The sequence below is a fragment of the Lathyrus oleraceus genome, chromosome 5, assembly GCF_024323335.1.
Source record: "Lathyrus oleraceus cultivar Zhongwan6 chromosome 5, CAAS_Psat_ZW6_1.0, whole genome shotgun sequence".
Classification (NCBI taxonomy): domain Eukaryota; kingdom Viridiplantae; phylum Streptophyta; class Magnoliopsida; order Fabales; family Fabaceae; genus Lathyrus; species Lathyrus oleraceus.
In genome coordinates, this window is record NC_066583.1 from 77,117,823 (window position 1) to 77,134,848 (window position 17,026).

At 38.4% G+C, this 17,026-nt stretch overlaps 1 pseudogene; it reads right to left on the minus strand.

The window, feature by feature from the left end:
- Positions 1 to 5,004: 5,004 nt before the first annotated feature.
- LOC127089197 (uncharacterized) lies at positions 5,005 to 5,104 on the minus strand (annotated as a pseudogene).
- Between the last annotated feature and the right edge of the window lie 11,922 nt (positions 5,105 to 17,026).

Consider the following 17,026-nt stretch of genomic DNA (forward strand, 5'->3'; position numbering starts at 1 on the left):
TGCAAAACTGCTTAAATGATGTTCTCATGTGCTGCTTACTGCAATATTTGTTGTGATTTGGTTTGAAAATAGGCATTGGCTTCTAGCAAGACCAAACTGCTTGCCCTTTTGGCTTGGTGCAGCAAGGCTTTGATCCTAGACAACATGGATGTTTCCTACTGCATTGTAAGAGTTTGAACTTGGTTGCTTTTATGTTGTTGCTGACCTATTTTGTAGTTTTCTTTTGTAGCTCAATGCAGGTCCATTGGTTCACTCCCCTTGGTATCTTGGTCATGAGCATATGGAGGTTGGTCCATCTCATAGACAATGGTGCCCACAAGATCAAACGGTCCAGGCTGCAAAAACTTGCTGATAGAAAATATATATGGGAAACTAGCCTGAGCTGATGATGGCACAGAGCCATTGTTGAAAACCTGAACAACAAGGTTTTGAACAAGAAGATGACGATCAAATGGAAGATGAACACTAGCCTTAATAGCAACGACATTCAAACTTGACTACCCATCATTTTTTAGACCAACAAGCAGCTCTGCCTCTTCACCACCTTTTACCAATCTTGCAATATTCTTAGGGAAGACACAGATGGTATCAACTCCCGGAGCAGAAGGAAAGCCTCCATCCGCAAAGTCTTGAGAGAGCTAGCACAAAATCAGCAACCTCCCAAGCGTATTATATATGGAACAACCGAACTTTTAACTGGAGCGGACTTTGTAGAGCAGCTTACATTGCTGGGGAAGAAGATGGGTTTGGGTAATGTTGGTCCTACCCCAGCTCAGTAGTTAAGATGTGAATGTATCTTTGATATTCATTGTCTAAAAATGTTGAAGGATTTTGTGTTTTACATGGCCTTCTTGATTATAATTCAAGGCAATTGCTTCTTTGTAGTTTTTTTGTAGAATATATTCAATTATGCTTTATCTTCATTTTGGCAATCAAACTTCCCATTGTTGTACATGTGAATCTTGTGTCTTCATATCAAATATTCAAAAGTTTGAAGTGCAGGTGGTAGCATAAGAATTATTCAACACATCAAGTTGATTATTCCGTTCAACCCCATTAACTCTCTATCCAACTCTTTACTTTGGGTGGCTGAACAAATCAATCTCAAAATCTGAATGGTTCATCATTGTTAATAAGAACCTCCAAATCTTGAAGAGCAAAAGTGAAAATGGATTCAATATTAATATCGACAGCTTTTTTTTTTAGGATCGAACAAGATAGAAGCACGAGTGAAAGGTTTTCGGAGAGGTGCGGAATCAACATGTGTGATGGATTGTAATAATGTAATTGATCATTTGAATGGAATAAAACACTTTGAATTAAATTTATATGGCCATGATTTGCACTAATTGATATTTGGAATGAATTTGAACATGAACTGTAGTGCATATGACTATCAGTAGCTTCGACCAAATGCCCCCCTTTAGATTTAAATCCCTATATCAAAACCAAATTATAGAACATGATCGAGACTCTTTTTGTGTTTCCCTTGAATTATCTATTAAAATCCATGCAAATAAAGGATGACCTTCAGCCACTAGCTTGATTCCGACGATAACCAGGCTCGGTCCCTCTTGAAAAACTCACATGATAATGACTCTTCCTTAAAACATGGTAAACCACTGGAATCTCCTTGAATCAAACAATGTTCATCATAGTAAAGGAGACCTCCTTGAATCTCCTTGATTACCACCGACGCGGAATGCGCCTATGCATCTGAATATGTTGACGGTAGAACCTCGCCTTGAATGCGCACAACACAACAAGGTGCACCCATAACAGAAAAGGAGACCACTTGATGCTCATGAAAAAAGAGTACCATAATATAGGAACAAAATCATGAGGAGCAAATAATGAATGAAATAATGATATGAATATCAGGGTCAAAATCGGGGTGTGACACATAGTAATGACTCAAACTGTGCAAACTGCATAAGGTTACCAAATTATCATACTGCATATTATTCAATCTTTGCATTATGAATATATCACATCTTTGAGACCATAAATATATCACTACATATTTAACTGAGGTAACTGAATATATAAACTCAACAATATATAATAGGGTGCTAAATTTTCCATAATGCATAACAACAATAATAGCCAAACGCATAACTGTACTACATGCATAAATACTGATTAATACAAATTGTCATACATAAAGTTATACTTTAAGCATAAAAAAATGCCCAAAACATCTGCAAAATAAATTGAAGTACATATCCATAAACCATTATATTCATTTGTCTATTCAAAACACACAAAATAACATATCCCATAATGTAAAAAACTACTTCCTTTAAAAAAATACCAAACCCTCTTCAATATAGCATACTATTAGCTGAGATTTTGACGCCAAGGTTGGATTGAGTATGATGGGCAAAAGAAATATTTTTTAAGATGTCTTGACTTCGACAGGAAGTATGTTTGGGAGATCCTGTAGAAAAGGTCCTTTGTATAAGAGGGAAATGTTGGTTTTAAGACTTAGAAATATTTATGAGTTTCGACTGCAACTTCGACTGAAGCAAAATACTGAGGTTGCCTTTGACGAAATGTTTTGAATTTTGAATAAGGATGATAACTGATAACATGAAATTATATCACATTTTAAGACTTAATTTAATTAGATTATATTATCATTTACTTTAATTTATCCCATTTTATCAGATATTATGCAGTATTTCTTTTCTATTTACATCAGGTACCCATTTTGAAGCAAAAGTGAAAAAGGGAAGAAAAGGAGGTGTAAAAAGCAATAAAGAGGAAACAAATAACCAAGACCAAGCCCAGCCCAAAAGAAAGCGCACGTTGCCCCTGTGACGGGCGTCACAAGGGTTGTGACGAGCGTCACGCGAAGTAGCCTTGTGACGGACGTCACACATGGTGTGACGAGCGTCACACCAGTCCACTAGCTTTTTGGCGCAAGTTACGCTCTCAGAAGAATGGAAGTAACGTTGAGGACTTCGTGTCCTATTCCCAAGCCGTGTATTTAGCCATGCTGAAGACTCGTAGGAAACGCAAGGCAGTTACCAAGGCTATTATAAATAGCCATCTCCTCTCTTTGCCGAAGGGAGTTTTTTGCACGCTCAGTTTTGCGAAAGCTCTGCCAAATTTTCCTTTCACGCCTTTGCTTATTTTTCTTCCTTTCCAGCATTGTTCATTTTATTTATTTCTTTTGCAAGCTTTACTTTCTCTTTTCCCTTGCAATTTATCTTTCCCGTTTTTAGCTTTTAGATATTTTTCGCATAATAGTTTCTACACCGGAAACTACTGTGCAACTTTATACCGGATTTAACCTTACGTTATATTCGAGTTTTATTTCCTTGATTTATTTTACTGCTTAATTGAAGAATCGAAGAACAAATCCTACCGGCTTGTGGTGGAGTGTTCAAGACCATTGTATTACGCATTCAGGTTCTTTAATTGTTATTTAATTTTTTATGTTTTATTCTATTGTTTATTCATATTGCCTGCCTGGAATGAGTTTGTTTATGCATGATATAAATTCTTGTTTATTTAGCATGTCTGGCTAATTTGCCTAGGTATCGGTATGTAAAGTAAGCAGAATAAGGGATCGAGACTGAGTCGGTCTATCTAAACTTAAAATCAAAATCAATCTTTTTATGGTCTCAACTTACAGGTTTAATAACAAGATTTTTTACAAAAGTAAAAGACATAAAGAAGTTAAAATCAATAGAGCGAGAGTTTGAGATTTTAACTGGACAGTGTAAGTTAGGCATTAATTCTAGATCAGGGCGAGAGCAAGTTTTAGAGTTAATTAAATTCTGACCTTTTCCAAAAAGTATTTTTAAAGATTGAATGTGAGGACGAGAGTTAAGCATTTGGATTTAATTATATAACCTAAGTCAACAGAGCGAGAGTTTGAGATAAGGGTGTTTAAAACGGTCAGTATTTTCTTAAAAAGAGTTTCTGCAACTTTATTGTTTTCAAAATATGGTTTTTGACTTAATTATAAGTGACAGCAACATTAATATAAAATCATGGTTTATTCAACAGAGCGAGAGTTTGAGATAGAACCTTTAACCAATAAAGTTAACCGAAACGATTCATTTTAAAACCAAGAAACCGACAAAGACTCGATTCCCTAGTTTTGACGAATTACATACCGATATCCGTTTTATTAATATTTAATCTAGACATTAGTTTAGCTCTTAGTTTCTCCCCAAACAATCAAACATCTTCACCTTAGATTTACGTAGTAACTTTAGATAACGGTATATCGATTCATAAGTCCCTGTGGGATCGATATCTTTTAAAACTACGCGATAGAACTGTGCACTTGCAGTTTGTATCCCATTCTCGACTCACCCAGTCGAGCGATCAAGTTTTTGGCGCCGTTGCCGGGGACTTTTATTCAATCGATATCGTAACTCTTTCGTTACGCTGTAGAGACTAAGGTTTCTTTTTCTTCTATTTTCTTTCTTTCGTTGATTTGTATGCCACGCACTCGCTCTCAAGGCGAACCGCTCTATTTACGAATCAACGATATAGAACTATATCTCCGAGTCTTACGACGAATTCGGGAATATCGTGCTGAAAACAATCTCCCTCCTATAGACCTTCCTGATCTCAAAGATTTTCCTTCTTTAACCGAGATGGCAGAACCAGCTCGTGCTCTTAGAGATTACGCCGCTCCATCGCAAGATGAACCGCATTCAAGTATTGCTCCGCCCGCAATCGAAGCAAACAACTTTGAACTTAAACCTTCGTTGTTGCAGGCTGTGCAACAGAACCAATTCTCTGGAAACCTTACCGAAGATCCAAACCTTCATTTATCCGTATTTGTCCAATACGCTGATACTGTTAAAGCTAATGGTGTCACTTCAGAGGCAATTCGACTTCGTCTTTTTCCTTTCTCATTAAGAGATAGCGCTAGAAGATGGCTTCAATCTCTTCCTTCCAACTCAGTCACCACATGGAACGAGTTGAAGAAAGTTTTTCTTGCCCGATATTTTCCACCAAGCAAAACAGCTATGTTAAGAGCCCAGATAAACGGATTTAAACAGAAAGACAACGAGTCTCTTTTCGAAGCATGGGAAAGATACAAAGACATGATGAGACTTTGCCCACACCATGGTTTGGAAGACTGGTTAGTAATTCACACATTTTATAATGGTCTCTTATACAATACAAGGTTAACAATAGACGCCGCTGCAGGTGGTGCACTAATGAACAAACCTTATGCTGATGCTTACCAGCTTATCGAGAGCATGGCCCAAAACCACTATCAGTGGGGAACCGAACGTACAACAGTGGAAAAACCTCAACCGAAAACTGGCATGTACGAGATAAGTAACCTTGATCACGTCAATGCAAAAGTGGATGCTTTGGTCCAGAAGATTGAAAGTTTAAACGTATCGCCTCCAGCAGCCGTGGTTGCTATAACTCAGAATTGCGAGGTCTGTGGAATCCAAGGCCACACTCCTGCGGAATGTCAACTCTTGACTGGAATCCAAACAGAGCAAGTAAACTATGCTCAAGGAAGCCCCTATTCGAATACCTATAATCCAAATTGGAAGAACCATCCAAACTTCTCATATAAGAGTAATAATGCTTTATACGCACCTGGACAGTCTCCAAATCAAGCCCCATCTATACCTCCAGGATATCAGAAACCGAATCCTAACAATAATACCCCTAGAAAATCCAACTTGGAAATCATGATGGAAAACTTTATAGCTTCCCAACAACAAACCAATAAAGATTTCTTAAACCAGAACATACACACTGGCGAACAACTTAAACAACTCGCAAGCAAAGTAGATGCCTTGGCTACCCATAACAAAATGCTGGAAACGCAAATATCTCAAGTAGCTCAACAACAAGCACCTACCGCTGCACCAACTGGTACATTCCCTGGACAGCCCCAACCCAATCCGAGAAGCCAAGCTCGTGCAATTATATTGAGAAGTGGAACGGAAGTGGAAGGACCGTCTGACCCAAGGATAGAAAACCAAAACCCTAAGAAATCTACTGAGGAAAGTGAACCTAAGGAAAAGGAAGAGAGTAATAAGGAAACCCTAGAAAAGAAGGAACCTTATGTACCTCCACCACCTTACAAACCACCTATACCTTACCCTCAAAGGCTTGTTAAAACCAAAGATGTAGGCCAATTTAGAAAATTTGTTGATCTCCTTAAACAATTAAACGTTACAATTCCGTTTACCGAAGCTATTACGCAGATGCCCTCATATGCTAAATTCTTAAAAGAAATTCTTTCTAATAAGAGGAAACTTGAGGATAGCGAAACCGTTACACTCCCTGCCGAATGTAGCGCTATAATCCAAAACATGCCCCCTAAACTCAAGGATCCGGGTAGCTTCTCTATACCCTGTCACATAGGAAAATTTGTCATCGACAAAGCCTTATGCGATTTAGGAGCCGGAATTAGCGTTATGCCCTTATCCATATGTAAGAAACTGGAGATGGGAGAATTAAGACCGACCAAAATGTCTGTGCAATTAGCAGATCGTTCCATCAAATATCCTGTAGGAATCCTTGAAAACGTTCCCGTACGCATAGGTCAGTTTTACATTCCCACTGACTTCACAATTATGGACATTAGAGAAGATGATACGACACCTATTATACTAGGAAGACCATTCTTAGCAACTGCCGGTGCAATCATAGACGTAAAACGAGGACGACTCACCTTCGAAGTAGGTGAAGAAAAAATTGAATTCATTCTTTCCCAATTCTTGAAAGCACCTGCAATAGAAGATACATGTTACTTCATGGATATCATCGATGAATGCATAAAAGAAGCAGAGTCAGGAGAAGACAAACCATCAGACTATCTTTTAGAGGACAAATCTAAACAATGCCTAGCAATAACACCAGATCCTACGCAGTGTCTTAACAAACCAACCCCTGATTTGAAAACACTTCCCAAAAATCTGAGATATGAATTCCTAGACTTAGAACTTGAACGACCTGTGATAGTTAATGCAGATCTAGGAAGACTCGAAACAGAAAAACTCCTACATATCTTAAGAAAATATCCAACTGCACTAGGATACCACATCACCGATCTTAAAGGAATAAGCCCTTCTATTTGTATGCACCGCATCATGTTAGAAGAAGACTGTAAAACCTCTAGGGAACACCAGAGAAGACTAAATCCGATCCTAAGTGAGGTAGTAAAGAAAGAAATAACCAAGTTATTAGAAGCAGGTATTATATATCCTATATCTGATAGCAAATGGGTTAGTCCTGTACACGTTGTACCCAAGAAAGGAGGCATAACCGTTATTGAAAATGAAAAAGGAGAAACTATAACTAAACGAATCGAATCGGGATGGAGAATGTGCATTGACTATAGGAAACTAAACAAAGCAACCCGAAAAGATCATTTCCCTTTACCATTCATTGACCAAATGTTAGAACGATTAGCTAAACATTCACATTTCTGTTATTTAGACGGTTATTCAGGCTTCTTTCAAATACCAATTCACCCTGATGACCAAGAAAAGACAACATTCACATGCCCTTTTGGTACCTTCGCGTATAGACGAATGCCGTTTGGTCTATGTAATGCCCCTGCAACTTTTCAAAGATGCATGATGGCAATATTCGCCGACTTTCTCGAAAACATCATGGAAGTATTCATGGATGACTTTTCTGTATACGGACAAAGTTTCGAAGAATGCCTTGAAAACCTGGAAAGAGTTCTGGAGCGATGTGTAAAAGTAAACTTAGTACTTAATTGGGAAAAGTGCCACTTTATGGTACAAGAAGGAATTGTTTTAGGACACATCATCTCGAACAGAGGAATTGAAGTAGACAAAGCCAAAATAGAGGTAATCGAAAATCTTCAACCCCCAAGAACCGTGAGAGAAGTACGAAGCTTTCTAGGACACGCCGGTTTTTACCGACGATTCATCAAAGACTTCTCTAAGATAACTAAACCCTTAACCGGACTGTTGATGAAAGATGTTGAATTCATATTCGACGATAACTGTTTAAAAGCATTTCAAACTCTTAAACAAGCATTGATCTCCGCACCCATTATGCAGACACCAGACTGGAATGAACCATTCGAAATAATGTGCGATGCCAGTGATTATGCTGTAGGTGCTGTGTTAGGACAAAGAAAGGATAAAAAGCTTCACGTTATATATTACGCTAGCAGAACCCTGGATGAAGCGCAGATGAATTATGCCACAACCGAGAAAGAACTCCTAGCAGTGGTATTTGCGCTAGATAAATTTCGTTCTTACTTGGTAGGAGCCAAAATAATAGTTTACACTGATCACGCTGCTATCAGGTACCTTTTAACAAAAAAGGATGCTAAACCTAGACTCCTAAGATGGATCTTGTTACTACAAGAATTCGACTTAGAAATCAAGGACAAGAAAGGAACTGAAAACGTAGTAGCAGACCACCTCTCTAGACTTGAGAACCTTGAACCAGAAAGAACATCCATTAATGATGATTTCTCGTATGATAAACTCATAGCTACTTTGGAAGAGAACAACTCCGACATGCAAGTAGAAACCACCTTAGCTATATCTGTCATACCATGGTACGCTGATCTAGTCAATTATTTAGCTGCCGGAATAGTTCCACCTACTTTATCTTACCAGCAGAAGAAACGATTCTTCCACGACATAAAACACTATTACTGGGATGATCCCTTACTTTTCAAAAGAGGCCCCGATGGTATTTTCCGTCGATGTATACCCGAAGAAGAGGTAGAAAATATAATCCAACACTGTCACTCTGCGCCTTATGGTGGTCACACAGGTACATCCAAGACCTGCTCTAAAATCCTACAAGCTGGCTTTTATTGGCCAACTATATGGAAGGACGTACATGCGGCTATTAAGGAGTGTGACAGATGTCAACGCACGGGAAACATATCTAGACGCGACGAGATGCCACAAAAAGGTATTTTGGAAGTAGAGATTTTTGACGTGTGGGGGATAGACTTCATGGGACCCTTTCCATCCTCTTTCGGTAACAAATACATACTCGTGGCAGTTGACTACGTATCAAAATGGATCGAAGCTATAGCTTCTCCAACAAATGACACCCGAGTAGTAACTAGACTCTTTAAAAATATAATATTTCCGAGATTTGGCATCCCAAGAATAGTAGTCAGTGATGGTGGATCACACTTTATATCCAAGGTACTCGAAAAACTACTACTTAAATATGGAGTGAGACATAGGATAGCAACACCTTACCACCCTCAAACCAGTGGACAAGTGGAAGTATCTAACAGAGAAATCAAGCAAATACTAGAAAAAACGGTCGCCACTTCAAGGAAAGATTGGTCATTGAAATTACCAGAAGCTTTATGGGCATACCGAACTGCTTATAAAACTCCCATAGGGACGACCCCATTTAAGCTCATTTATGGAAAATCCTGTCACCTCCCGGTAGAATTAGAACATAAAGCCTATTGGGCTATTAGAAATTTAAATTTGAATTATAAAGCCGCCGGTGAAAAGAGAATCCTTGACATAAACGAATTAGAGGAACTCAGAAGAGACGCCTATGAAAATGCCAAAATCTATAAAGAAAGAACAAAACAATGGCATGACAAGCGTATATCAAGGAAAGTCTTCAAGCAAGGCGACGCAGTACTTTTATTTAACTCTAGACTAAAGTTATTCCCGGGAAAACTACGATCCAGATGGTCAGGACCTTTTCATATCACTAAAATCTTTCCCAGTGGAGCGGTAGAAATAAAAGGACAATCTACAGAACCGTTCACCGTAAACGGGCAACGTCTGAAACATTATCACTATGCGGAAACCAACGAGGATTCGCAAATTCTACACTTAGACGAAACGCCCCCAGGACTCATAGACTATATTTAACTGTTTCTTTGTCGAGCTTGCGACATTTAAACAAAGCGCTTAGTGGGAGACAACCCACAAATTAATCTGTTATTTTATTATTCTATTATTATTATCATTTCCCTATTTTTTCTCTTAATTATTTCTTTTAATTTCTATTTAGTATTCATTATTGATTTATTCAAAAAGAAAAAAAAATATATCTATATATAATAATAATAATTCTTTTCTTCTTTCGGCATTTGGCCAAATCCTGACTTAAACTCATGTTTCTTTTCTCTAGTTAACACTAACCAGATGGGACATTTTGATCGTATGGGTATCAAGTTCAGAGGAATGGCTCAGAAACGAAAGTTTGAAGAACTAGCCGCTAGAGAGATGCTACCTAGTTTATATGCTGATGATTGGGCTATGACTGCCCTTGGACTGAGACAGAGTGTCCTGCTTTTGCTGAATCAGATAGGATGGGAGACCTCCCCTATCCTGAGACATTTCACCACCTACCGGAGACTCACACTAGAATTCCTTAGTTCATTAATCTATCTACCTAGCCATGGAAAAGGAATCAGCAGAGGTTTTATCCAGTTCAGAATGTTCAATATGGAGTACCAATTTAATATTAGAGACTTCACCAACCTTTTGGGTTTTCCTACCTCCTTTGATACATTCACTGTAAGCCAGGAAGAACTTTTTGAATATAGAGAGCTTGAACACTTTTGGGGTAAGCTGACTGGAAATGATGAGCCCGAAGAACATGAGTTTCTCTCTGGAAACATACATAACCCGGCTTTTCGCTACTTCCATAAGATCCTGACCCACACTTTATTTGGGAAGAAGCCAAATAGTACTTCAGTTTCACGTGATGAACTCTTCATCATTTTTTGTGCTTCCCAGAACCGTCCAGTAAACGGTGCTACTTTTATGTTAGCTAATTTGGACCACCTTATCCAGGATGAGCGAGCACCCATTAGAATAGGCGGTTTGATCACTATGATAGGTAATGCTATTGGACTACGTCAGCCTATGCTTGACCTTAACCCTTTTTGTGGCATTACTACTATGAGTATACCCTTCCTCTTCAGCACTATGTTTATAGCAAACATAGGGTCTGATGAGTTCGAGCTTATTATTGATAACCAGGTTCTCTGCCTATTCACCATGCCCGATCCTAGAACTAGTGTTCATAATCAAAGGAACTGGCTCTATAACCTGAATGAAACCCCAACTCCGGCTGGATCCACTGAATCCATCCAGGATTATGAGATTTGTGACGACTATGAGCACTATGTTGACCATATCTCTCTTGCTGAATCTGACCCTCAGACACCTTCCGGCTACTATGATATTGATCCTCCCCCTCAGCCTGTCCTGACCGAAGAATCAGTCATGCCTGATCTCCGACATCATATGCCAGGAACAAATATTAAAACAGTCATTGAAGCCTTGATGTCAGAGCAAGACGCCCTCAGGGAAGATTTCCATAACTTGAGACTTGAAATCCTAGAATGCATGAGCAGAACGGCAAGTCAGTTACGTATGTTACGGCATCATGTTAACTCTTTTGCTCCTCCGGCCAGAGATCCGAAGATAGATGGAATTTAGTTATATTTCTTTCTAAGTTATTTAGTTTTAGGCTAGATTTTTTTCATTAATGTTGTTTGAATTCATGTTTATTTCTATTTCATTTCATTATTTTCCTTCCCTGTAATACATTATGATCATTTTTATTGAAGCTGTTTAATTAATTTTATTATGCAATGGCTATTATGTTCTACTGTTGTTACCTACTATTATTATTATACAAAGCAAGTAAGCGTGCACAATGCATTAAAATTGCATACTAAAAATGATCATAAGCAAAATGAAACATTAAAATACGCTACCAAAGTAATTCTGTGAAGCGCCACTGAAGCCTTGCCAAAAAGGAGGTGTGACGAGCGTCACACACTCCATGACGAACGGCACGCAAAACGCCTGTTACGAACGTCACACCCCTGTGACGAGCGTAACACCCTTCAGACAAGTGAACGTTAAGGAGCCGTTGGAGACGAACGTTACACTTTAATTTTTTACATTCCCCATTCATTTTTCATTTACCACACTTAATTACTTTTCAACCACTTTTTCTTTCTACCTTCCAATCCTTCTCCTATAAATACCTACCAAAACTTCCTTCATTCACCACAAAACAATTCTCTCATATCAAACACACTTCTTTTCCTTTCCAAATCATCCCTTCAAAAATTCATCACAATGGCGGGAAATCAAAATTTCGGAAATATCATCTTCCGATCCGGAGATGACAACTATCAGCAAGAGCAATTCGAGCGCTTCCAACAGCGAGGCGTCGCTCCCACCAGGTACCCCGATTTAACTTGTTTACAACAATTGGGCTTACTCCAAGGTATCGAGTGGATGCTCCGTAAAGCCGATTTAACCTTCCTTTGCACCCATAACCAACCCACCTACCCTTCCCTAACCTTAGAATTCCTAAGTTCTTACGACTACACCACTCCCGCCGGTGAAGGTGAATTTCTAACCGGTACGGCAACCTTCCGTATGTTTAACACCGAGTACTCTCTAACCCAACGCCAATTGAGTGCCATGCTACAATTTCCCACAGAAGGTCTGCTGCATGCCAGAATCCCTCCAACCTCAAACTGGAACACAGTTCTAGTTTTCGACCTCTTTAAGAAAATTTCCGGTATAAATACCTACAACTGGGAAGAACTCCTTCTCTCCCACATCCATAACCCCACCATCCGTTATTTTCTCCGTATCCTGCAAAACACACTTTTTGGAAGACCAAACAACAGTAAGGTTAACTCGAAGGAGTTATTTTTCCTCCAGTGCGTTTTCGAACCGGATACTAAGGTAAACGCCGCCTCTTTTCTCTTTCATCATATCCGCACCTTATGTGCTAGAGGCCGGCAACCCTTTATAGTTGGTGGATTAATAACCTCCATAGCACTTGGCCTGAACCTAGGGGATAAACTCCAAACTTTAGAATCCCTACCTCCCCTGTCTATGGATATCAGCTATTGCCGCTCCAGCCGCCTGATTAAAAACAGAGTAGGCGGAGGCTATTATCTTATGGTGAACAACCAAGCAGTCCCGAGTGTTGTGCTACCCAATACCACCCTAACTGATGTCACAAACCCCGACCGCCACCTCTACGATCTTAGCGCTCCTGAAACCACCGAGCCTTCACAAACAAACCAGCAAACAGATGAGTTTGAAGAAATGGAACAAGGTGATCATCCGCCAACACAACAATCAGTCCCGCTAAGCCCTTCCAGTAATGCAGCCGGCCCATCCTCCCAACGTCGTCGACGACGAAGGCCTGCGACCAACGATGACATTATGGATGCTATCGATGGTATGCAGGCACAGAATACAGAGATGATGCAGATGATGCGTCAAATGCAACAGCAACAGGACGCTCGGAATGCCATAACCGACCAGCGGTTTACTGAATTGTTCAGCAGGTTCGACAACTTAGACATACGTCAAAGATCACCAGGTCCAAGAACCAGAGGCGGAAGGCAGCCTTAGTTGTTATTTTCTTTTGCCTTTCCATTTTGTATTTCCTTCCCTTAAAACATTGAGGACAATGTTTAGTTTAAGTATGGGGGGGGGGGGGGGGGAAACAATATTCTTTCCATTCTCATTTTTTTTCAAGTATGTTATTTTCCCTTTCATTGTTATTTCCCTTTCTTATTATGAAAAAAAAAAAAAAAATTATTATAATATATATTTATTTTAAGTTCCTAAGTGTGAAAATTTTCTATTATCTATTCCCCTCAATTTCCTGAGCCATAACAAAAATTTTAACACACCCAATAAGTATAAAGGTTGCTTACTTTATAAAACTTGAGTGAGATCAAAACAAAACCATTACCGTAACAACGCTCTGAGAACCTCAATATGTTAGATCAGGATAAGTACCTATTATACCAATTCCTCGAACTTTTAGTTCTATGGCAACCCCAAGTAGTTTATACAGAAGTCAGCACCGTCTTAATAGCAAACTACGTGGAGAGCCGATGAATATAAGTGAATGATCCCCAAAGTAACCTAAAATATATAAATATATCAAGAAATGCACTAATTAAATTAGGTGATCCTTACCAGATCATTTAATCTAAAGGTTGCAGATCATGCAAAAGCACAATACGAAAGATCCATTATGAGTTGGTTCAGTAGGAATCTGGTACTGAACTCGGTAGGGCGGACTACGGTCCGATCCCCCGCAATTTGCAATGGACTGAATAATGAAGTTATCCGACTTATGTACCAGAACTTCTAGCTAAAAGCGGATCATAATCACTAACCGGTTACTCCACTATGTGCGCGAAAAGATAAAGGGCTTAATGTGATTTCGCTAGAATGAAAACGGGTAAAATAAGACTAAAGGAACCAGGATAGCTATCATAGGGTACTTGAAACTGATTGGCATAAAAATAGGGTTATCTAAGTTGTAACGGTAGTTGTTGATGTCAAGATTAAACTCAAGTCCTCCTAAACAAAAATCCATTCGCAACCTAGTACGAATTGATGTGTGCTTTGAAATTTCGTCTGGCTAAAACTTTTAACAAGTTCTATACTGAATTTTGCTTGAGGACAAGCAAAGATTTAAGTATGGGGGAGTTTGATAACATGAAATTATATCACATTTTAAGACTTAATTTAATTAGATTATATTATCATTTACTTTAATTTATCCCATTTTATCAGATATTATGCAGTATTTCTTTTCTATTTACATCAGGTACCCATTTTGAAGCAAAAGTGAAAAAGGGAAGAAAAGGAGGTGTAAAAAGCAATAAAGAGGAAACAAATAACCAAGACCAAGCCCAGCCCAAAAGAAAGCGCACGTTGCCCCTGTGACGGGCGTCACAAGGGTTGTGACGAGCGTCACGCGAAGTAGCCTTGTGACGGACGTCACACATGGTGTGACGAGCGTCACACCAGTCCACTAGCTTTTTGGCGCAAGTTACGCTCTCAGAAGAATGGAAGTAACGTTGAGGACTTCGTGTCCTATTCCCAAGCCGTTTATTTAGCCATGCTGAAGACTCGTAGGAAACGCAAGGCAGTTACCAAGACTATTATAAATAGCCATCTCCTCTCTTTGCCGAACGGAGTTTTTTGCACGCTCAGTTTTGCGAAAGCTCTGCCAAATTTTCCTTTCACGCCTTTGCTTATTTTTCTTCCTTTCCAGCATTGTTCATTTTATTTATTTCTTTTGCAAGCTTTACTTTCTCTTTTCCCTTGCAATTTATCTTTCCCGTTTTTAGCTTTTAGATATTTTTCGCATAATAGTTTCTACACCGGAAACTACTGTGCAACTTTATACCGGATTTAACCTTACGTTATATTCGAGTTTTATTTCCTTGATTTATTTTACTGCTTAATTGAAGAATCGAAGAACAAATCCTACCGGCTTGTGGTGGAGTGTTCAAGACCATTGTATTACGCATTCAGGTTCTTTAATTGTTATTTAATTTTTTATGTTTTATTCTATTGTTTATTCATATTGCCTGCCTGGAATGAGTCTGTTTATGCATGATATAAATTCTTGTTTATTTAGCATGTCTGGCTAATTTGCCTAGGTATCGGTATGTAAAGTAAGCAGAATAAGGGATCGAGACTGAGTCGGTCTATCTAAACTTAAAATCAAAATCAATCTTTTTATGGTCTCAACTTACAGGTTTAATAACAAGATTTTTTACAAAAGTAAAAGACATAAAGAAGTTAAAATCAATAGAGCGAGAGTTTGAGATTTTAACTGGACAGTGTAAGTTAGGCATTAATTCTAGATCAGGGCGAGAGCAAGTTTTAGAGTTAATTAAATTCTGACCTTTTCCAAAAAGTATTTTTAAAGATTGAATGTGAGGACGAGAGTTAAGCATTTGGATTTAATTATATAACCTAAGTCAACAGAGCGAGAGTTTGAGATAAGGGTGTTTAAAACGGTCAGTATTTTCTTAAAAAGAGTTTCTGCAACTTTATTGTTTTCAAAATATGGTTTTTGACTTAATTATAAGTGACAGCAACATTAATATAAAATCATGGTTTATTCAACAGAGCGAGAGTTTGAGATAGAACCTTTAACCAATAAAGTTAACCGAAACGATTCATTTTAAAACCAAGAAACCGACAAAGACTTGATTCCCTAGTTTTGACGAATTACATACCGATATCCGTTTTATTAATATTTAATCTAGACATTAGTTTAGCTCTTAGTTTCTCCCCAAACAATCAAACATCTTCACCTTAGATTTACGTAGTAACTTTAGATAACGGTATATCGATTCATAAGTCCCTGTGGGATCGATATCTTTTAAAACTACGCGATAGAACTGTGCACTTGCAGTTTGTATCCCATTCTCGACTCACCCAGTCGAGCGATCAATAACCGTCTTTTGTCCTTAACCATTTAGCTAAAATGACGCATGTAAAGATACAACGAAATAAGGACATGCAAGTGAAACGTGTCATTTTCTAGAGGAAAGACCGTTGAGAGCGGTTATTTTCGACTTAGTATAAATAGGGGTCTTAGTGTATAGGATTTCCGGGTATTCAATCATTGTACAAATACTCACAAATTACTCTAGGTATCTAAGTGTGTTTGAGAAACGAGATTTTTGAGAATGTATGTATGAATCACCACATCTTTATTTCAATTAAAGTCATTTGCAGTTTATCAATTATTCTTTCTTATTGCAATTTACTTTGAAGTTATTTTATTACAATTCATTTACAAATTCTGCATTTTAATTTCAAACTTTAAACGACATTCTCAAATCATGAGCAATGTCGAAGTGTTCATAGACTTTCAAATATAATATAACAAGAGCACAACACATGTCCTGGGATTCACTGGTTGATCCTGTAAAGTAAACCATCTTTGGAGACCAGAGATTGTTTACCAATTTTCAGGGTAAACAAATTGGCACACCCAGTGGGACAATGCTATTGTTAAAAAAAATCTTTTTGAATTATTTTGTATATGTTCTTCCTTTTACTATCTCTCGAACTTTGTTGCATGAGACTGAGAAGTGGTAAAATAGCCACAAACAACGAGGAGAGACTAGGGAGAGGATACGTAAGGAAGATGGTGAATTAAAATCCACCAAATAATCAAAATCCACCAAATAATAATGGAGAACCACCCCCTTCATCTTCGATAGGGG